Source organism: Chanodichthys erythropterus, chromosome 24, assembly GCF_024489055.1.
Source record: "Chanodichthys erythropterus isolate Z2021 chromosome 24, ASM2448905v1, whole genome shotgun sequence".
In the NCBI taxonomy this organism is placed as follows: Eukaryota; Metazoa; Chordata; class Actinopteri; order Cypriniformes; family Xenocyprididae; genus Chanodichthys; species Chanodichthys erythropterus.
Window position 1 is genome coordinate 28,752,667 of NC_090244.1, and position 24,228 is coordinate 28,776,894.

Here is a 24,228-nt window from a genome sequence, read left to right on the forward strand (position 1 = left end):
AAGTCAGTTCCTCACCAGGAAATATGGGCGGTAATTTGCTGCGAACGTCGCACTTCAGGCTATTTAGTTCCGGGTCACAATGCACACTGTATAGCAGGTTTTTTTTGGCTACAGCTTAGCTCGCTGGGTAATTTCAAAGGTCACTGAGCAGGCATTTGTTCAGTATGTCATAGTGAGTATTACGCTCCCATAGCATCTATTTTTATGATGCAGTGTTCAAAGGAAACATCTCGGTTACTTTTTTCGGTTGCTTCAGACACCGGCACACACGGAGGGCCCTATAATACACCTGGCGCAATGCGACGCAAGGCGCAGCGCAAGTGTGTTTGCTAGTTTGCGTCCGGCGCCGTTCCCGTTTTCCCGTTCAGCGCCACGTCCTTAAATTAGTAAATGCATTTGCGCCAGTTAGTGCGCCCTGGTCTAAAAAAGAGGTGTGTTCAGCCGCATTGCCGGCGCATTGCTATTTTAAGGAGCTGAAAAAAACTGCGCCATAGACCAACTCAAACCTGGTCTAAAGTCTAAAGCCAATGGCGCAATATTTTTTTGTTAGAGCGCGTTGGTAGAAACTGCACCTCTGGGCGCGTCCACAGTGCGTGTCGACTTTGCTTATTACACACAGGGATGCGCATCACACAAACATGCCAAATATTAAAAACAAAAGGATTACAGTGTAAAAGAATATTATTGTGTAGGCTACATAAATATAAAAATTTAACTTCGTTTACCTTCTAACTAAACGTTTAACTTCGCGCACGAGCAGATCGGTTTCTTCGCTTGAAAAGCATTCAGCTTTTCCGCCAACAAATTCCACCATGTAAATAGCAATCCGCCATGGCGCGAGCGCATCTCTCTCTTAAAGGGAATGGGAGATGACACTCTGATTGGTTTATTGAACGTTACACCCATTACTCATTAAGAGAATAGGGACAATCCATTTCAAAAATGCGCCCCGGCGCACGGACTGTTTTTCCGTCGTTAAAATAGCAAAAGTGGATTTGGACACGCCCTGAGTGCACCTGCACCTTGCGCTTTACACTTTGCGTTTAGATCGTTAAAATAGGGCCCGGAGCGTTACCATATATTTATTTATTAAAAAATTAAATAATAAAAAAATAAATGATAATAAAATAATTATGACCACTAAATATTGTCATTTCAATTGCCATTGGTAATTTTATACTGTGCCTTCAAGGGTTGATTTGAGGGTTGGTTGAAAGTATTCATAAGTATCAATATGGACACATTTTTGGGCTGACTTACACCAACCAAAAGAAGCTTTTATCTTTATAATTACTGTTATGACAGTCTTTACATATCTCTGAGCCTGTAGCTGGTTACGGCTGTGGCCCGGGCCATGTCTGCTGCTGACTTTAAATTAAAGAGATGGTTCTATGAGGTTATCGCACGGCACTAAGTGATGAGGTCTGGTCCTAAAGTGACACAGGATCGAGTGTCTCTTCAATAGGTCACATTTCCCTCTCCTTTCCCATTTACATCACATCCCTTCCACTCCCAAATCAATTCTACCCTTATACATACATTAGCATACAATTAAAGATTTCGTTTTAATCAAACGTAGTGATCACCAGAAGTTCTGACAGCAGTCCTTTTTCGTGTGCTGGTTCTTGAATGCAGACAGCGAAAGAAAAAAAAAAAACCCAAAACATTTAATTTGTATTATTTGATGATGTGTTTAATTAAATCACTAAAAATATTACTTTGTGACATGTGATTGAGGAGTAGCCAGGGGATGTTTAACTAGAGCTCGAAAACACTTATGATATGATAACATTCTGGCTAATTAGAATAGAAATTATTTTTATATGTTTGCCTCTTTTAAAGAAAATGTGAGTGATATTTGCCTATGCAAAACTTCAGCTAAAATTATTCTGTGTTTTGGCTAATTGCCACACACACACACACACACACACACACACACACACACACACACACACACACACACACACACACTCCTGGATGTTATCAGTAGCGTGAGATAATGTGACGGAACCCCTGTGAGCAGGTCTGACCATCTTGCTCTATTTATCCAGCACTAAATTCAATAACAGGAACCATATATAAGAGGGTGGAAATAACATGGCAAGTCCTGAGATGTATCATGGGATGGGAAGTCATTGTTGCGCTTATCTTTTCAATGGTGCGCTATTTCCAGCGGGTAATGACTTACAGCTCTCCCTCGCGTCCTCTCTCTCTTTCTCTGTCATTTCTGCACACATGTTGGTAACAAGTGCGAGTTCAATGTCAAGGGAATCATTTGAGCTCTAGCGTTAGATTGGGTGATTTTGAGGTTAAACTCACAGTCCTACACTCAATGTCACCATGTGTTTAATGAGAGTTTCATACTGTGGACTTCCTGTACACACACTTAGCATCAAAGTTCAGTTTATTGACACTGTAGTAAATAGTATAGTACAAGGATAAAATTAATGCAAGTAACATGCTATTCAGATATTAGTGTAGAGAATTACACCATGAGGTAAACTAATTATTAATAACAATAATCACAATACACAATTAGTCTTCCAGGTAATATAGGCTTAATTAATTAAACTGACTGTAGATGTTATAGTTGTTGCATTAATAAGGAGATTTATTAATATTCAGTCACGTCTATGTGTAGGATATTTTACAGCTGCTTGTAATGTGGCTTATCCAGTCAGTTTGCAAAGACAGAACTATGCATTTTTTCCTATTTATTTTATTTTAAGCATAAACCTCACTAAATATTGCTTGCTTGTCTGTTTAAAAACAATTTTAAAATGGAGATTCAAGAAGAAGTGAACATGTAGACTGCAACAGGACGTTTCTGAGCGGTTATTTGATGAATTTATGTAGCTTTTGTGGAGTTAATTATCTTAAATTAATTGATTAGCATATTCTGTCATGATGATCTATAAACCGCTCGTGTGGGAACTGTTGTAAGATCCTACAGTACAGAGAATATTTGCTGCATGAAGACAGAACAGGTATAGTTTAATTTTATTACGGTTATAACTTGTCATATTTCTGTAAAAGAAAATATCTCCCTTTGCACTGAGCTTTGAGTGTCATAACTTTGCAGATGTTGTTTATGATAAAAGAGCAACATTACACACTAACTAAAGTTAAAAAAGTAAAAATTGCAATGAACCACCCCTTTAAGTCTCCATATCTTACACAATTTTGCATCTCAAGTAAAAGTATCTTGCTTAAATTGTTAGTTCACCCAAAAAAGAAAGTTCTGTTAATCATTAATCATTAATTACTCACCCTCATGTCGTTCCACACCCCTAAGACCTTCATTCATCTTCAGAACACAAATTAAGATATTTTTGATGAAATCCGAGAGGTATATGACTCGTTCATAGACAGCAATTTAATTACCACTTTCAAGTTACCACTTTGTTTACTACGTTAACTGTGTAGGAGACTGACAGTAAAGAGAGGAAATTGTTGAATAAAGTCATTATTTTTGTTTTGTTTTGTTTTTGCGAACAAACAGTATTCTCGTCACTTCATAACATTAAGGTTGATCCACTGCAGTCACTGAAGTGCGACGTTAACTGTTGTTTTTAGTACCTTTCTGGAACTTCAGAAACCTCTTGGATTTCATATATATATATTCACAATTCAATTCGATTACTATTCACATGCTTTCAATTCGATTTGATTCGATATCGATTATTTGGATGTAGTATTTCAGTTTCAGTACATGGCAAATTTTCTAGAGGAAAAAAAAAATCTCTCAACTAATGCTGTAAACTACACATGAGAGTCAGTTAGTAGTATAATAATATTGAAGGTTAAATTTACTTATTTATATACAAACACTTGACATACAATGATGTTTTTATTATAAATAAAGTTTAGAATTACATAATCATATTTATTTTTTTGAAATATAAACATTTAAATTGCGGCTGTCATAACCGATTTATTCAAACATGTATTAAATGTTGAAGAACATTAAAAATTATAATAAATATGTAACAGTGCATAGCTATATTTATCATAATGTTGCTTTCTAGAGTTCACTTTTCTATCTGACTAATGAGTTTATGGTCACTGAATATGTTTTTCTGAGGTAAATGTGACGTCACGTGACATTGTTTACAAGCTGTTTTATTGACGTCTTTCCGAGGTTGACCCTTACAGAAAAAACACATGAACTTCACATGTGATCACATGTTTTCCACATGTGATCACATGTGAACTTATATGATCACATGTGAGCAACATGTCACCACATGTGAACAACATTTCACCACATGTGAACAACATGTCACCACATGTGAACAACATTTCACCACATGTGAACAACATGTCACCACATGTGAACAACATGTCACCACATGTGAACAAAGTTTGAACATAATGGAGCAAGTGGCACATATGGAAAACATGTTACTAGCCTATAGGTTATAATGTGGAGCACATGTGGAATATATTTTCACATGTTGTAATTTTTTGGGCGGCACAAAGTCAGCGGCTTGAAACGGTCGGACCACCGTCGGCACACCATCGGCAAGCTGACCAATCTGAAAATGCCGTCAATCTGACAGCGTTTTTTGGGTGGCACATCACCAGCGGTTTGCCGCTGCTGGGTCACCGTTGGTACACCAGTGGCAAGCCGATAATCGGTCCAGTTTCTACTAAGCGCTTACAGGACATCTTTTTTGATAAGTGTGTATTTATTTTATATTATTTTTACAGTTAAAAAATCTGAAAGTCTGAATAAAAAATATTAAGACTGACTTAATATCTATATCAAAAACTTGGTATAAAAAAACTGCCTATGGGCACGCTTTCAAATAAAATAACGTGGTTGAATGTTTGTAAAAAATAAATAAATAATTAAGTTATAAAAGTTACACACTTATTAAGTTATAAAAGTGCCACAATTGTCCCACTATGCTGGGGTGGCATTTTGCTCCTATAGGGTCATAAAACTACAAAATGAGTTTTAAATTCATGATTTAATATTAATGAGATTTTTATTTAAGTAATGTTCTAATTCTAGATGTTTATTTATGTAAGTGCTGCATGACTGTGATGTTTTAATGCGTGTGCGCGCCGAACCGCTTTCAAACACTGGAGCGGCGCAGAGTTGCCATGGAAACGGAGAAACAACAACTGACAAGCAGCAAAAACAGCAGCCTCTCGCTGTTGTTTTCACTTCTTTCAGGTGAGTTTAGTCGCTAAAATCACACGAATAACACACACAACTGTTCTTGACACTTCTCTAACATGTAATTGACACACTTATGTTGAATATTTACTTTACAGAAACAGTTTAGTGTCTTCGAAAAACTCCGTTATCATCTCTGTTAGCATCCCGTTTTCAGAAGAGGTAGGCTAACTCTAACGATCGATTTGTTTATAATAGTTTAGGCTTTTAATCACATCTTTATGTGTAGATGATGTGTAGAGGTTTATGTGTAGAGGTTTTGATAGTTTTGTAAAGGTTTTGCTGTCTATGGGTGATTAGAAGCTGGCTAATTTATAAACGTAAATGTAGCCTACTGTTAATCGGTGACGTAACTTGCAGGGAGCACAAGTTTTCAAAAGAGTTTTGATCTCTCATGGTAAACAAATATTGATAAACATTGTTCTGTGATTTCAGCAGCGACAAAATAACCCCTCTACAACAGAGGGAAAGCTCAGAAGATTTCAGCATTTCTGAAGGAACCTGCTGACAGGAAGGAAACACAGGTGAAACTCACCAATTAACTCCATATCCATTTTTTCCACAATATTTTTTACCTATACCATGCATCTGTTATTTTCTTCTTTTATTTTCTCAAATTTACAGTTTTTATTTATTTAATTTGTTTTAAGAAGGCTTTGACATCCAAATGTAAGTGACACTGTATGAGCAATATTTAATGAATAAGTAAACAAAAAAACATAAATTCAGTTTATGTGTATTTTTCTTTTCCTGCTGTAACGTTAGCTTCTTTTCTTTTAATGAACCTGGCATTGAATAATAATATTGTTGGCTCTGTGACAAATTGTTTATGTTCCTAGATCCTTCCCTGTTGATGCCCTGCACCATAGCAGAGTTGGAGCGGATAAAAAAGTTCCTGTCGGACCAAATGACTAGTAAGTAAAGCCTCTTAAACATACACTAATGTTCAAAAGTGTGGGGTCGATAAGATTTTTAATGTTTTTAAAGTATCTTCTGTTCACAAAGGCTGCGTTCATTGGATCAACATACAGTAAAAACAATTCTGACTTTATAACTCGCAATTCTGACTTTATATCTCGCAATTCTGACTTTATATCTCGCAATTCTGATTTTATACCTCGCAATTCTGATTTTATACCTCGCAATTCTGACTTTATAACTCGCAATTCTGACTTTATATCTCACAATTCTGACTTTATATCTCGCAATTCTGATTTTATACCTCGCAATTCTGACTTTATAACTCGCAATTCTGACTTTATATCTCGCAATTCTGATTTTATACCTCGCAATTCTGACTTTATAACTCGCAATTCTGACTTTATATCTCGCAATTCTGATTTTATACCTCGCAATTCTGACTTTATAACTCGCAATTCTGACTTTATAACTCGCAATTCTGACTTTATAACTCGCAATTCTGACTTTATAACTCGCAATTCTGACTTTATAACTCGCAATTCTGACTTTATAACTCGCAATTCTGACTTTATAACTCGCAATTCTGACTTTATCTCTCGCAATTCTGATTTTATACCTCGCAATTCTGACTTTATAACTCGCAATTCTGACTTTATAACTCGCAATTCTGACTTTATAACTCGCAATTCTGACTTTATAACTCGCAATTCTGACTTTATAACTCACAATTCTGATTTTATATCTCGCAATTCTGATTTTATACCTCGCAATTCTGACTTTATAACTCGCAATTCTGACTTTATATATCACAATTCTGACTATCTCACAATTCTGACTTTATATCTCGCAATTCTGACTTTATATCTCGCAATTCTGACTTTATATCTCGCAATTCTCACTTTATATCTCGCAATTCTGTCTTTATAACTCGCAATTCTGACTTTATATATCACAATTCTGACTATCTCACAATTCTGACTTTATATCTCGCAATTCTGACTTTATATCTCGCAATTCTGACTTTATAACTCACAATTCTGACTTTATTTCTCACAATTCTGACTTTATTTCTCACAATTCTGACTTTATTTCTAACAATTCTGACTTTATATCAAGCAATTCTGACTATAACTCGCAACTCAACAGACCAAAAAAAAAAAACATAAAATCCTTAAAAATTTGAGCACTTACAATGAATTATTGTTGAATTAATGTTTTATTGTAATTTGCTTGCTGAGCCAGATGACTGTTGTTTTTGTTAAAAAATTATTATTATTGTGTTAATGTTGTTTACTGAACAATATATTATTATTATTACATTAACTTATGTGTATTAATGAAAGCTTGTATTTTCATGATTTTCATCATAACAAAATTCAATGTAGTTGTAAATAGAATAAAATAAAACTGTATACCAGCACCAGCATCCCATTCCAGCAAGACCAGCATATGTTGTGTTTTGGTGCTGGTATGCTGATGACCAGCATACCAGCACCAGCATCCGGAAACGGAAAAGATTAGTTCATTTCTCGAGTCCTCGGGTCCGAGTCGTTCGTTCAAGTCCCCATAGGCTGAATACAGAAACAGAAATGATTAGTTCATCTCTCGAGTCTTCGGGTCCGAGTCTCGTTCTTTTGTCACGTGACCGCTTCCGGTCCAGTGTCTCGCAAAATATACAACATTACATTCGGATTATAGACTGTATATTTTACTATATTTAAGAATTATCATAAAATTATCAAAATAAGTCTGCAATAAACATCTGAACAAAAGAAAGTTCCATCTTGTTTGTGTAAGAATATTTTTATTGTTAAATGTGGTGTTGTTATTATTTAAATTATTTAAAATAAATATTATTACAAACGAGGACTCGAGAGATGAACTAATCATTTCTGTTTCTGTATTCAGCCTATGGGGATTTGAACGAACGACTCGGACCCGAGGACTCGAGAGATGAACTAATCTTTTCTGTTTCCGCCAGTACAGACTGCATATCCGTGCCCTAATATGGAGCTGTGACTTGATGAACGAACGACTCGGACCCGCGGACTCGAGAAATGAACTAATCTTTTCTGTTTCCCGTAGTATGCTTATGAGATGTTGCGCATGCGCGGTCAACACAAAATGAACGAATCGCTCTCTGAGATGACTCGTTGTCCCGAGTCATATTTAAGACTCGTTCAAAATGAAAGAATCGTTCATGAACGACACATCACTATTTTACGGTCTATGCTCGCAATGCGGAGCCAGGTGAAAATATAAACGCGCCATTTTATTTCTCCATTTAATAAACAGATAGGTATTTGTTGTAAAAGAAATAGTTACAATTTCAAGGATTTTCAAGCACTTTATCCAAAATTCAAGCACTTTTCAAACCTTGAAAACACATCATCAAAATTCAAGCACTTTCAAGGATTTCAAGCACCCGTACGAACCCTGCATATACGTAGACATAAATAGAATACTCTGAGTCAGATACAAATCTTTATATGCTATGTTTTTACCTCACTAGAAATCCTTAGAGTCATTAGAACTCCCATTTTGGATGGCTTCTAGAGGGCATGCTGTAGGTGCGCACAGGATATGATTGGCTACTACCAATATAACATATCATATACGATCCTGAAATCCATAAAGAAAAGAAATAAAACTTTACTTTATCAGGATAGTTTACTTTATTTATTAAGTTTACTTTATCAGGATAGTTTACTTTATTTATTAAGTTTACTTTATCAGGATAGATGTTTGCACTGCCCTAATCTGATTGTTTTACTATCCCAAAACAGGAAACCTGCTGAAGGAGACACAGAGGACTGAAACGACATTCCACACATTCAGAAACTCACAATTCATATTTTTATATTTGGTTTTGCTTTTTTTGTTTTAAAAATTCATATTCACATTTGTATTTCTAATTAAATTAAATAAAATAATTGTTTATAAATAAAGAATTGTAAATAAATTTGAATTGTTTGTTTTAATGTTGGGAAACATGGCTATAGGCCCTACATAAGAACATGCTATCATTTTCTGTTGTTGTTTTGTTAGAAATGATTGTTGATGGGTTTCAAATGTTATTCCAAGGATCGCACATGGGAATGTACATGTTTCACATGGGAATTTAAGGGTTTAACACGTGATCACATGGTTTTCACATGGGAATATGCGTTTCACATGTGATTACATGGGTTTCACATGGGAATATAAGGGTTTAACGTGATCACATGGGAGTATACATTTCACATGTGATTACTTGGGGTTCACATGAGACTTTATTGGTTACACATTCCATCACATGGGTTTCACATGGGAATATACATTTCACGTGTGATTACATGGTTTTCACATGGGAATGTATGCGTTTCACATGGCTATTTTATACATGTTTCACATGTGATTTCATGGGTTTCACATGGGAATATACACATGTTTACATGTGTTTCACATGGGAAAACATGTGTTTCACATGTGTAAATGTTCCAAAAGCACACATTTCCCATGTGAAAAACATGTGATCACATGTGAACACATGTGCTTTTCACATGTGATCACATGTTAAATTTCACATGTGTATTTTGTCACATGTGATCACATGTGCTTTTCACATGTTTTCACATGTTAAATTTCACATGTGCAAAATCACATGTGCATGTGGTCACATGTGACCACATGTGTTTTTGCACATGTGAAGTTCATGTGTTTTTTCTGTAAGGGGAAGCACTGATTGAGCGATTACACGAGACATGATACGGATTTCGATAAGTTGTACTGTATATTTTAACATACCTTCAGATGTTCATGCATGTTTATTTCGCTGTAACTGGTATTAAAGCGGAGGAGAGGATGATCACATGCTTCTCTTTAACTGAGGCGCTAAAGCGATCTGTCACGACACATTAAACAGCGCCAAAACTGTATTTATTTTTTGAATCTTATAATAAGATGGATGTCATTTGAAATTTGAGACTTTGCTTCATATCAAAAGTAACAAAGCACATTGCGATTTATTGGATGGGAGGCGCTACATATTCTGCTCATTCATCAACTGAAAACAGACTATTCTTGGGATTTAAGAATCGATATCGGTATATATATATATGCCGTTTCCTCCGAGAAGGCAAGGGAGGCAGTGCTTCCTCAAAAAAACTGGATGAGAAAATAATCAATATTACAAAAATAAAACAATGCAAATGTTACAAAATTTGACATTAAAAAGTGTAAAAGTCACTTGTTTTTCTAAAGAAACACTGTCAAACAGCGACACCTGCAGGTAAAGTTACAGCAGGGAGCCGCTTCTCTGTGCCTCCCTTCAGCTCAAAGAAACAAAGCAGAGCCCCCTAAGCATGCGGTGGGTTTAGTGGGGGGTAATAGAGAATGAATGGGGGAAAGTCACATGAGAGGAAGGCAGTGCCTCCATCACACTATGATTGAATGTGATCGGTTACGATTGGATGTGATTGCTTCAATGTGAATTTGAATAAATAGAACATAATGTAAAAATATAAAATAGAATTGTATTTGGTCTCTCTTTTTATGTAATGTTAACATAACCAGGAAAATTGTGTAACGGGAACATAAATTAGGACGTTGCCTCCTCATTTTAAAACACCACCGCACACCACTGATATATATATATATATATATATATATATATATATATATATATATATATATATATATATATATATATATATATATATATATATATATATATATATTAGTAGGGCAGGGACTTGGTTCTGTGCATCAGTTGTTGATGGAGGCAGATCTGAGTGCGAGCTTACATTTGATCGTAATAAAGGGGCTGAGTTCAAGCAGACTAAATGATTGGAGAAGTTCAGCGTACGTCAGCAGAGAAAAAATAAAAAATATATATTAATGACTTTTTTACATTAAGATCAATAACATGCATTTAGAAAATAAAACATTCAGTTCATGCTGAGTTTAAAGGTTGTTGAGACATTTGACAACAAGACAAAAATATAGAAACTCTTTGCAGTGTGTTGCAAATGCTGTTTCGCGTTGACTTTAAACTTTAGGAGAAAGCATTGTAAGAAGAAAAAAAAAACCCTTCCACATCTTCAAATTATATATCGGCAAAATAGTGATTGTCATTATTTATGAAACAAAGGCACACATGTTGTAATCATACAAGTGAGGAGAATTGCTCTATTTCAGAGACCAGAACAGCAGGAACTTGAACAGCAGAAGAGAGCGATTAGCCATTAGAGTAACTACTCCCTAGTGTGTGTGTGTGTGTGTGTGTGTGTGTGTGTGTGTGTGTGTGTGTAGCGCTTACTGGAATTTCAGTATGTCAAACAGGCCAGACATCCCGCCTCACTGTCGACTAATTAACCCTGACAATACTGCTGCTTAATTTCCTATTTATATGTATCAAAGCAAATAGGGCTCTTTTATTCTGTCTTGTCACTGAGGATTTATCAATCAAATCAAGGGCTGGAAATTGGCTGCCTGTGTCATCCCACAATCCCACAGGAAAAAGGGAGTTTATCTGTTTGAGATCTCAGTGACAACGCAAAGACAGACGCGCAATGACATGAAACATAATAGACATTGTCTTTGTGCGTGTTCTTTCTAGTGTTTAGATTTTTTTATCTTTAGCCTTTAATGAGGCAAGAACATAATGTCTGTCTGTCACACGTTTTCAACACACGGCTTGTACTTCAAAAACATTCATGTAAGGTTGTGTTCGGAATAACACTCTAACATGTTCTTCTGTTGTATGTATACAGTGCACAGATTACTGTATGCATGAAATACCCAGATGACCTATTACATTACATAATATATGCTAAATAACTGTTTTATTTTCACCTTGACATGCAGGTCATATGACAACAATGTAGCATAAGACTATTAACTATTAGTGAAACGGTTGAAGCGTACAGTTTCACATACTGTACTGTGATGTGTGTAGGTAATGTCTATAAGTACACAGCAGTCTGTTTTCAGCCTCACACTAGACCTCACTAACCTCCAATTTTAAGCATTTTAGTTCACGTGTCAAATTAGTGTATCGTGGTGACATGACAGGTTTAAATGGTGGAAAAATACCACTGATAAATGGTCAGCCACACACACACACACACACACACACACACTGGTCGGTACAGCACCGTAGTGTCACGACAATGTCGTTGTCACAGGTGTCAGGTGCTGCGCTGGGCTGTCAGTCACTCACTCTGTCTCTCTGACATTGCTGACAGACAGACAGACAGGCCGCTGTCTCTCAAAATGAGTGAAAGTGTCAGGCCAATCAGTGAGCAGAACAGTCATTGTGTCACTTCTGCTCTGACTCTCACATGTTTTGGCCCAGCGCTTAGTTTGCCCAGAGAACTGCAACACAGAAAGCCAGCTGTGACCACAGCAGGCACAAAAAAAAACAAAAAAAAAATGCAAAAATGTACACATAAACTGCAAAAATCTATCTATCTTTTGTCTTGCTTTCCAGTAAAATTACAGTTTACTTCAGGAGCAAAATCATAAATGCACTGAACGTACTGTATATTCCTCAAGAGCAAGATACAATGGCTGCATCTGAAACTGCATACTTTCCTACCAAATAGTAGGTGAAAAACAGTATGTGACAAAAGTATTCACAGTTCTCAGAAAAGAACAGGCAAAAAGTACCTGGATGACCTACTATTTCCGGTGAGATTCTGAAGTGTGCATATGAGGGATACTTCACTGTTTTTGAGGAAAACATTCAAGGATTTTTTCTCCTTGTGGACTTCAACGGGTTGAAGGTCCAAATGTCAGATTCAGTGCAGCTTCAAAGAGCTCTACACGATCCCAGACGAGGAATAAGAGTCTGATCTAGTGAAACAATCAGTCATTTTCGAAAAAACTACAATTTATATACTTTTTAAAGCACAAATGCTCATCTTGCACTGCCCTGCGATGCTCCACACATGACGTAATCATGTTGGAAAGGAAGCTGGAAGTACCGCAGTAGGGCGAAAAACTCCAACTCATTTTCTCCTCCAACTTCAAAATCGCCCAACTTTGTTGTTTTACGTTTTTTTGTAAAGGGTGTTTGTCTTTGCACATTTGCTTTGTAGACAATAGATCGGTACTTCCGCTTACGCCATGCATGACCTTTCCAACTTGATTACGCCATGTGGAATATTTAATTTTTTTTAGAAAATGAGCAATCATTTCTAGACTCTTATTTCTCGTCTGGGATCATGTAGAGCTCTTTGAAGCTGCACTGAAACTGACATTTGAACCTTCAACCCGTTGAACCCCAGTGAAGTCCACTATATGGAGAAAAATCCTGGAATGTTCATTTCTTTTCGACTGAAGAAAGAGCGACATAAACATCTTGGATGACATGGGGGTGAGTAAATTATCAGGAAATTTTAATTCTGAAGTGAACTAATCCTTTAAGAGACACAAGGACACCTGATACCCTAACGAGGGACCCTTAAACTGCATCTCCAATATTACTAGATAAAGCTAGATTGTAGAGCTTTTTTTTTTAGCTTAAGCTGATTTTTAAGTTTTATTTTATTTTGCATTAACTGCTTTGTATTGTAACCAATAAAATAAGTATTTTTATTATTACGATTGCCTTCCATGAGACTTTACTTATAACTACAAACTGAGCCTCAAAAAAGTACAACCACAAGGGAGTCTTCTACGTCACTTCATCCTGCTGGCGGGCGAATACTTTATGGTTTACACTAGATTTGACTAACCTTACCCTACCTGAATAATAAAAAGAGATAAAAGGGCACACTGACTAACACTATATAAAACATACCTTTTTAGTGGTCGTGAAGTAATTACTTATTCAAAAAAAAAAAAAAAAAAAAAGTACCTCAGAGAGTATATGATTTCAGATGCAGCCAAAATAGTGGAGTGCTTTTGGTTGTCATCTAATGGGTGTTGCAGTGAAGATAGCAGGTTGCTTAGTGACTTGGCTTAATTTCAATGTCAAAATCTATGTTTTTTTTTTTGTTTTTTTTTCTCCGACCAGGCATAATCTTAAGCGTGGTCAGTGGCCAATAGTAATATTGATGCCTTGGCAAGCATTAACAAGAAGTAAATTCTGCAGTAGGGTTTTCTGAGCATTCACCCTCAGATTTTAGTCCATACAAAGCCATTACATGAAAATAGGATACTTTATACGATTAGTCAGCGCTATTGTACATTTAAATGTTACTTTTCCGGCTGAATTATGATCCGAAGAAGAAGAAGTGGAAAGATTTTATTTCTTGTGATCAATCCTGGGGAAATTTGGGCACTTTTATTGAATAAGGGCTGTACAGGAAGCTCTTTGCAATGTGCTAATGGCTGCTTATGGGTGGATGCTGATGGGCGGGTGCTTATATGCTGGTGCTCACGGGTGGCTTCAGATGTGTGTGTGCTGATGGGCAGATGCTAGTATGATTTCTCAACAACAGCTTCCTGAGACTTAAGGGCTCTACTTCATTTAAAATTAAAACGACTGCCACATTCACCCCATCTGTGAATCAAAAGGGCAAAAGCAGCCACTTTAAGCTGTCAGAGAGGAAGATGGATGAGCAGTCTGTTGGTCCACCGACACTACAGAGTGTTACTGCGTTTGCCTGGTGTTTCAGCTTCACAAACAAATCCTATACATTTTAAAATGCCAAATGAACATCACACCTCAGTGCGTCCTACATAATCCAGAGATGTTTCAACAGTATTCTCAAAAGAGGTAATGACGTCACGGGACAAACATCAGTCTCTCTGCTAAAAAGGTTTCGCTGGGGTCGAATCCTCCCCCTTGTTTGAACAAACTGATACAAAGTCATTAGAAATGCACATTACACGACAACTACTGCATATTAACAACACTCAGGAGCCAATTAATCATTATGGCATCAATATCTAATTAACATAAAATTATTCTCTTTTTAAAAGTCCATGTTGGAGGTGACAGGGTTACCTCATCGATAATGCAAATGATCCATTAGCTAGACAGAGTCCAGACAGAGCTCACAAAAAAGACTGCTTTCAAGCACATGTTTTGAGCCCAGAGATGCCAGTATAACTTGGAATCTAATACACATAAATGTCAGGTTCTCACAAACTTTACACATTTTTAATGAGCAAAGTTGTTTTAAATGTTATAAAATTATACTTACACATGTTAATAACAACCCCTGGTTTCACTCATATACGCAATGATGTGGTTTTAGAAGTTTCCTAGAGCCTCATGCTGGCATGAGTGAGTTACTGCATCACCTCACGTTCCCTCATCTTACCACACCACCGCCTATCATCTCAGTTTGTTCTTGAGTCTGAGCGACAGGCAAGATCGCAGCTTAATACCAAACATGAAAAGGGTTTCCCAAGTTCAAGACTCCTCATTGATTAGCCCTTCCTCTCCCTCCTTCCCCTTTTCTCATATCATCTTCAGTTCTGCTGGCCGATCCAGTCCCTGCAGAAAACATTATTGATCGCGGTGTCTTAACAAGACATGCAGAAGATTCTCAATGGCTTTTGGAAAATGTCAATGATGGTTTAAAGTCATGGAGTAGATAAGGATGACACACGTTATCAAGAACTTTTCCGCATCTTTTTTTATATCTAGGGACTGTTGATAGATGAGATTCCTTAATTCGCTTTTGACTTAGAATGTTCATTTGACTCTACCATAATTGCACAAAGGTTTGCTATAAGGTTTATTTTTAGATAATGTTACAATGCGTCTTGATGTTTCCAAATCAAGAGATAGATGTTTTGCACAATCATTTTATGATCATCATGTCCACCCCAAACTGCCACCCCCAATACCCTCATTTTCTGTTTTGTACATTATTCCACCAACATAGTTCACTTAAAGGGGACCTATTATGCCCCTTTCACAAGATGTATTATCAGTCTCTGGTGTCCCCAGAATGTGTCTGTGAAGTTTCATCCCATAGATCATTTATTATAGCTTGTCAAATTCGCCCCGATTTGGGTGTGAGCAAAATCAAGCCATTTTTGTGGGTGGGTTGCTTTAAATGCAAATGAGCTCGTGCTCCCCGCCCCCAAGCTCGCTCGTCATTCAGATATAATGAGGCATGCATAACACAGCAAATATAACTCACAAAATGTTCTTGATGCAGCATAAAACATAGGTATGGCATGTATTTTGTGGATGTCTGCTAAAATTCGATTCTGTGCTACACTGCTAACGTGGCTAAAGCTACACACTGTTGGAGAAACTGAAGATGCGTTTATGAATTATACAGACTACACGCATTTTGGGTTAAAAATTAAAATAACGGAATGGCTCTGGTCTCCGTAAGAAACGATGGTAACTTTAGCCACATTTAATAGTAATGTTACATTAGCAACGTGTTAACTAAATACATTCAGGAAGACAATTTGCAAAAATCACGAAATAAATATATATGAAATTGGATCAGTTGGTATCAATCCATCTTTGAGAATCAACTTCTGTGCAAATTCTGTGTTTTACTGACGATTGTGTGCAGCATTCTAGTGTTAACCCTTTCGATCGTGAGTTTAAAATATTCTAACTCTCCCCCCAGAGTGAGCTTTTTTAAGGCGACCATTATTTTAGAACGTTTGCCTTTAATGTTTCCATAGCGACGCGTCTTGCGTGTCACTAGCGCTGAGCGCAGCAACAATAACACTGTATGATGGGTGGATCGCTATTATTTTGTTTTTCCTTGTTTATTTAAAATATTCACAAACTTGCTTACCATGTTATCAACTATCTGATATTCCGATCCTCAAATATGTGTAAGTGAGTGTGTTTTGTCGTTTAAAAGCCTTTATAAATGATCTTTATCTTGATCTATAACGCGAGATAGGCGCCGCCATCTTAGTTTGCGCTGCAGTTCACAGAGTCCTGTCAGTCTGATTTACAGCAGGTGAATTCATCAGTTTCTCCTGAAATATATAAGTAAGTGGCTGGTGAACTGGAAGAATAATAGAGTAAACTTTGTTGTTACTTGGGCCCATTATGTGTGTCTGAATTATGAATTATGAATAAATGTCTGCAAATTGTTTATGAATGGATTGTTATTGCTCCTTCCACTGATGTTTGACATGAGGGTGTATTGTATAACCTCTAAATATATTGTTTTAATGGTGCTTATGCTTATTTAAATGTCTGAAACCTTAAAATAAACGTTATGTGGCTGAAAACACTACATAGCTGTGATATTTGACAAGAGCTGCGCGCGTCCGTCTCGCAGCCAGAGCGCGAAAGCACAGTTTGAATCTGGTTTGAATAAATAAGTGGTTCAGATGCCAGGAGTTTATGGAGACTCATATGTTTGCTAATATACCAGTGTTACGCAGGTGAATTGCAAAAACAATGGCGGCTCCGAGGGTGGAAACATACAGATTCAGGGGGCGGTAATATTATAATAAGATCCCCTCCTTACGTCACAAGGGGAGCGAAACCAGAACGGCTCGATTTTTCAAATGCTTGTAGAAAAAGGCTTACCAAAACAAAGTTACTTAAGCATGGGAAGAGTCAGATTTTCATGATATGACCCCTTTAAAGGAGTACATGAAAACGAGTGAGAGAATTCAGACGCCATATTCTGGTGCGACGCGGAAATTTCTTTGCACGATCCTCACAGTGCATGGGTATTCTCCAGTGGCTAGCCGTTGAGTATCAGTTATACACCCATTATTGTGGTGCATCATGGGATTGAATGAGTGCACTCGATAATGTCCAAACCACCACTACAAATGGCTGTAGGGTATAGGAGGTGATTTCAGACACTTCGTATTCACACAGTTAATTTCTAAACTCCCAGTTAAACCATCATAATTCATTATCCACATCCTTGTCAATCTCTACAATCCTACTTCACCCACCAGTTCACCCTTCAGAGTCTCAGTTAATCTGTCCAAACCCAGTTTCCAATTTGCCCAACACACCCGATCTCTCTCTCAGTTAATCTCCTCACTCTGTCAATCTCTACAATCTTTGTTTACCATCTGCATTTGCTAGTTAATCTCTGTACTCTTTATTCACCATCTATTCTCAGTTAATCTTTTTACAGCCTGTTCTCCCTCTATACTCCTAGTTAATCCCTACATTCTCAGTTTACCTTCTGAAATCTCAGTTAATCTGTAAACCCTGTTTATTTTCTACACATCCAAATAATCTGTACCCCAGTTTATCTTCTGCACTACTAGTTAATCTGTACACTCCCAATTTATCTTCTAGGCTTCTAGTTAATCTCTACATTCCCAGTTTATCTTCCACACTTTCAATTAATCTGTACTTTTTCCAGTTTATTTTCTGTGCTTCTAGTTAAACTGTACATTCCCAGATTATATTCTACACTTCCAATTAATCTATACATTCCCAGGTTATCTTCTAAATTTCTAGATAATCTGTATACTCCCAGTTTATCTTCTACACTTCCAGTAAATCTGTAGACTCCCAGTTTATGTTCTATGCTTTTAGTTAATATGTACATTCCCAGTTTATTTTCTGTGATTCTACTTAATCTGTCGTTTGGGAAATGTGGTCATTGGCTGCACCTGCGGTTGCTGCTGTGGCGCTCCTTTAAAAGAGACTGTTGGCAGTGCTAGTACGGGAACTTGGGTTTTGCAAGTTTTGTTTGAGTTCTCCTTCGTTTTGCTTTTTCTTTGCTTTGTCATTTGGTCTTGCTTTGATTCCCTATGTTGTCTTTGCTTTTACATCTTTTAACAGCGCAAAAAGCACAATACTGATGTTTACAGAAACATTTTTATTTTATTTTATTTCCTTTTTTTTTAACTAATTTGATATAATTAACCTTTTTTTCCTTTTTGAGCTCAATTATGGTCATGTGTGCCCCTTTTTGTTACTTCCCTTTGAGAAAGCTGTTGTAACACTGTACATTACCAGTTTATTTTCTTTGGTTCAGGTTAATCTGTACATTCCCAGTTTATGTTCTATGGTTCACTTTAAGTTTAAAGTGGTTTAAACTTTAAACTGGTTTAAACTGGCATCTGTGGTAGTCCCAGATAATCTTTACTTTACATTCTACACATGCAGTTAATCTCACAACTCACCCTCCACAAGTTAATCTGTATTCTCCAAATTCAGTCTCCTACTGCCAGTTAATCTATATATCCCCAATTTACCCTAATATTTTATTTAATCTCTTTACTGCCGCTTTACTCTCTACACTCCCACTTAAGGTCCCAATATATTCTTGGCAAAGTTCTTCTTCATTCTTCACTTATACAGTTATTCTGGGTAACCAGAAGTTACTAAATAAATAAATAGTTGTGCACCACTACTTGTGAACATACAAGGTTGTCTGCTAACAGTGGCTCTAAGAAGAGTATTTATGTATGAGTGGTCACAAAAGAGCAGTAATGTACACTAATTGTCAAGAAACAATGGTAGTGTGAAGGTCTAAAACAGCCGGCACAACATTCTCTGGAATACTTGCACTGGGTAACTGTTTTGAAACTTCAGAAAAAAACTCCAAAACTTCTTAATTTTGACCAGATTTTGTTTGCAATTACATCACACCTGTTTATTCTTAAATTTTGCTTAAAATATGCTGAGACTTTTAATCTCCTTGCTCCAAGTTCACCCTTACACAGTGCCTACATCGGACACAAACACTCTCGTATTATGTCGTGCTGCAGCTGCTTGCGGCTGTCTAAAAATGGACACATTCTCATTTTTCTCATTTATTTCGCTTTATTTCCCGATTCAATCATAGGCTCTTCTTACGTACTAGAGCACGTACTAGAGCACTCTTCCAAAACGGTGCTTAAAATCTCTTGACAAACTCAAATATGTAAATGACATTTGCATATATTTGAAATAAAAGATATACATTTATTAAGTCAACATGTCATAAAAACGAAACTATGCTTCCAACCACAGCTCAAGATCTGTCTTTCCAACCACACAAGTTTGCGATGCAGTTTGCAAATGTTTGATTGAATGATGGTTTCGGAGAGCACCAAATTGTTAAACTATGTTAGTAACGATGGAACTTGCGATGTTAGTTGGCTAACGATGCTTTTGAGATGCACCCCAGTATAGACACTGGTTATAATGCCAGTTAATCTCTTTACTCCCAGTTCAACCTCAGGACTCCCAGTTGATGCCCACGCTCCCGGTCATTCCTTACACTCTCATTTCACTGTTTGCACATTCTGCACTCAGTTAATGTCTAAACTGCCAGTTTATCCTCAACACTCCCAGATGATGTCTACAGTACACTCCCAGTAAACCATTAAAACTCCCAGTTGATCTTTATACTCCTGGTTAATTCTTCCACTCCCAGTTCATCCCAAACATGTTCAGCTCAAATCACATCTTAATTCACTCTGAAGAGGGTTCACCTGTTCTTTGCTTTTGTTCAGTTATAAGGATCCTTCTGAGATCTCATTAGTCTTGTCTCATCGCTGCGCAGGGATGACCCTAATGATGTATTCTGAAAAAAAAAGGCACCAAAATTTAAACGCAATATAAGTGAAATTGATTAATGAGAGGCACTTGCAGGAGGAAGAGAGTTACAATGATGCTGGAAATAAAAAATGATGTATTAATCCCCTACAATTACAGATGGTTCAATCCTCTCGACAACCGCTATCCATTTGAGATGCTATTAGCATGCATAATTATGCTAATTAAGCCGTAATTAAGTGTTAATCCTTCAGAGAGTCTACCCTTTCTTTGTGCGTAATTTTCTGCAAGATGGCAGTAAGCAGTTTTCCCAGGCTTTTCCATTTTCTGAGCTGTTCTTTAAAACAACAGAGATGGCTGGATATGATTCTTTTTCATTGGCACCTATTCTGCTTAATTGGTTATCTTTAAAAAGCCCTTTGAGGTTTCATTAGTTAGAAAATCAATTGTCCTTTATTGACTTGATTCATGCCACCATTTTACAGATCTTCTTACACACATTTAACCATTTAAATTATATTGTTCTTTTTACAGTAAACAAAAATTATCTTGTATTGCATCTTCTAATATGGTAATTTACAATATAATTGGACATGCTGGTAAAATTATGATATTTTTGTTATATTTATTATAGTTAAATTTTTTCCGTAAGTAGAATAGGGAAGGTGTAGGACATACAGCATAAGCTTTCTGAAGAATACGGAAAGCAGAAGCACGTGCAAGGCGTTCATTTGTTTATATAAAGCATATACAGTTGTATTTTTTTTAGAAAATGACTGATGGTTTCTCTAGATAAGACTCTTATTCCTTGTCTGGTATCGTTTAAAGCTCTTTGAAGCTGCACTGAAACTGTAATTTTGACCTTCAACTGTTTGGTGCCCATTGAAGTCCACTATATGGAGAATAATCCTGGAATGTTTTCATCAAAAACCTTCATTTCCTTTCAACTGAAGAAAGAAAGACATGGACGTCTTGAATGACATGGAGGTGAGTAAATTATCAGGAAATCTTTATTTGAACGTGAACTAATCCTTTAATGTAAGTATAAGTCATAACCGAGTGAGGAACTGAACTGGCTGACAACTATTTATTTGTACATGCTTTGTAAAAGCAGCAGAATACCACAATCTAGCATAGGCTACTATTTAAAAATTAAATTAAATTAAAAACAGAAAAACATATAAATTGCAATTCATTAAAATAAGACCAGAGATATTACAGTGCAGACCAGGTACACCTCTCTAACTAAGGCCTTAGGGAAAGACAGACACCCTATAGAGCAACACAGATTCATTTGCATGACAATTATACACACATAAAAATGAAGCCCTTTTGTTTTAGGGAGCACTAATGAACTGTGCACATGTTTAATTACAGGCAATTCATGTACAACTTTAATTAGGAACAATTAAGCTGTATCTCAGGTGAGCTATAGAGCTGTGTGGGTGTGTGTTTGTTTGTGTGTTTGTGTTGACGAGCGACAAGAGTGCAGTGTGAGTTCACTTACACAGGAAATGACACGACACCTGGACTCCACTGACCTGTCAGGGGACCCTCGCGGCATGAGAACCAATCAGCTCTGCCGTTAAAACTTTATTGGCCTGTAGATAACCATTAAATATAACTAAGAATATGATAACTAAGAACGTATATTTCTCAAGTCCTGTAAGCACATAATGAAAGGGAAAGTGGACAGACATTTTTAAGAAAACGGAATATATACATATATTCCAAAAAATTTTATCAATGGGTTTCAATGAGGGGAAAAAAACTGTGAGGATTAACCTAATTTACACCACAGTACTTTACTGTTAAAGTGTCAGTATAAAAATAATTAAGTGCAATGCTAAGTAACTTCAGAGTCCATGCCAAAATGTAATTAGAGATTCATCCGCTCGTATATATCAAAATTAGTGCGTGTCAACAGGGGGCCATGCATCAGAGCCAAGCAAAGAAGCTTCCGGACTGCCTCCCTCTCGCCTGTGAAATACAGCCTGGGGTTCAAACGCTGGAATTAAGGGATTTTAATTAAAGCTAGAGAAGTTTACCACCTGGTTTTGCTCATTCCTAATGCACACCCTACTCAGGAAAGCCCTCCATGGTTCATTTAATGGACTGTTCTCAAACAAACAGCAGCTACAGTTATGAGTTCCTTCAAGGATACCAGCAGCCAACCAGGAACATTTGGATAATTCATAAAAAGGTATGAAAAGATACTAAAATTTAAGTTAATAACAGACATTATTGTGCTTGGTTAACCATTACTGTTCAGTAAATATCTAATATATAGTGGTTTTTACTCAATTAAAAATACATATTCCTTTGAGCCCATCCAAAGAGTGGCTCAATCCAATCACTGCCCATTAATACAGCAGAAAACAGGTTATTGATCCCTTGTTTTCCTTAATATATTCCAGTCATCCATCCTCTCCTTAAGCACCCAACATCATGGAGTAAGGCAGAACTCACAGGTCAGAGTCTGTACATGGTAAAACTGAAGAAATAACTACAATCAGAGCCATGCACAGACATTTTGGGGGGCGGGTGATCAAGTGAATAAAAAAAAAAAAGAAAGAAAAAACGGCATCCCTCTTATAATTATTTATAATTTATATTATTATTATTATTTATAATAACTAAGTAAAGTAACATATTAATCGTTTTATGTAAGATTCTATTTCCCCACAGAATCCATCCCTGCTTCCTCAAGTCATTGCACTGACTGAGACTTTAGGGTAGGAGGAGATGCCCGCCTTAAAGTTGCAATAGGTGACTCTCTACAGAAACAGTTTTGGCTATACTGGTTGAAAGTAGGGCTGCACGATTAATCGCATGCTATTCTCACGCGCATTTCGTCAGTAAAGCCGGTTCCCTGATTACCGCTAAATTGCCATCACCTGTTTTTAAACGAAGCGCCTTTTAATAGACAGAGCCGTAGTTCACAGACAAGCCATGCAATATCGCGTTCATTATCGCAGGCGATTCATCTGCGTTATGAACGCGATATTGCGTGGCTTTTCAGTGATCTACGGCTCTGTGTATTAAATGCTGCTCCATTTGAAAGCAGGTGATGGCGATTTAGCGGTAATCAGGGAACCGGCTTTACTGACGAAATGCGCGTGAGAATAGCATGCGATTAATCGTGCAGCCCTAGTTGAAAGTCTCCTCATATGAAAACTAGTGGTAGTAAAACACCAACAACTTACACAAAATATGGATATAAGGGCAGACTATTGATTAATAAAGACATATTTTTGTGTGGTTACTTGCACAATACTTTGTTGTGACCTCAAAACACTTTTACCATAGCACATGATTTGTAAACTACTAAAATATATGTTTTATTTGCTCAGTAAAACATGAGTCACAATAGAATTGTAGAAGCTAAAATGCCATTGTTTCCTCAGAAAATGCATTTTTATCTCACGTTTGCTAACACTATCGGTTAGGTTTATGGTAGGGTGTTACGTTATTTTCAAATGTTTTAGCACTACAAACTGGACATTTAATTGTCAAATTACGTCAACATAATAAACATTTGCAACACTGATGTTCATCTGTTTCAGATAAAACTTCATGAAACATGCAAGAAGCAAAGTAATATAATATTTGCAGAAATGTCACCACAAGCTTGTGTTTCTAATGAGCCTGTGTTGGCTGACACCTGAAACCTTGCACATAGAGCTGCAAAAATGGCCGCTCACAATCTTGCATTAAGAATAAGGTG

At 36.7% G+C, this 24,228-nt stretch overlaps 1 long non-coding RNA gene across 1 annotated transcript; it reads left to right on the forward strand.

Moving 5' to 3' along the window:
* Positions 1-5,099: 5,099 nt before the first annotated feature.
* Positions 5,100-6,298, forward strand: LOC137015283 (uncharacterized). The gene is made up of 3 exons (XR_010893932.1): positions 5,100-5,185; positions 5,287-5,350; positions 5,624-6,298. It is a non-coding gene; the product is annotated as an uncharacterized lncRNA (long non-coding RNA).
* Positions 6,299-24,228: the final 17,930 nt, after the last annotated feature.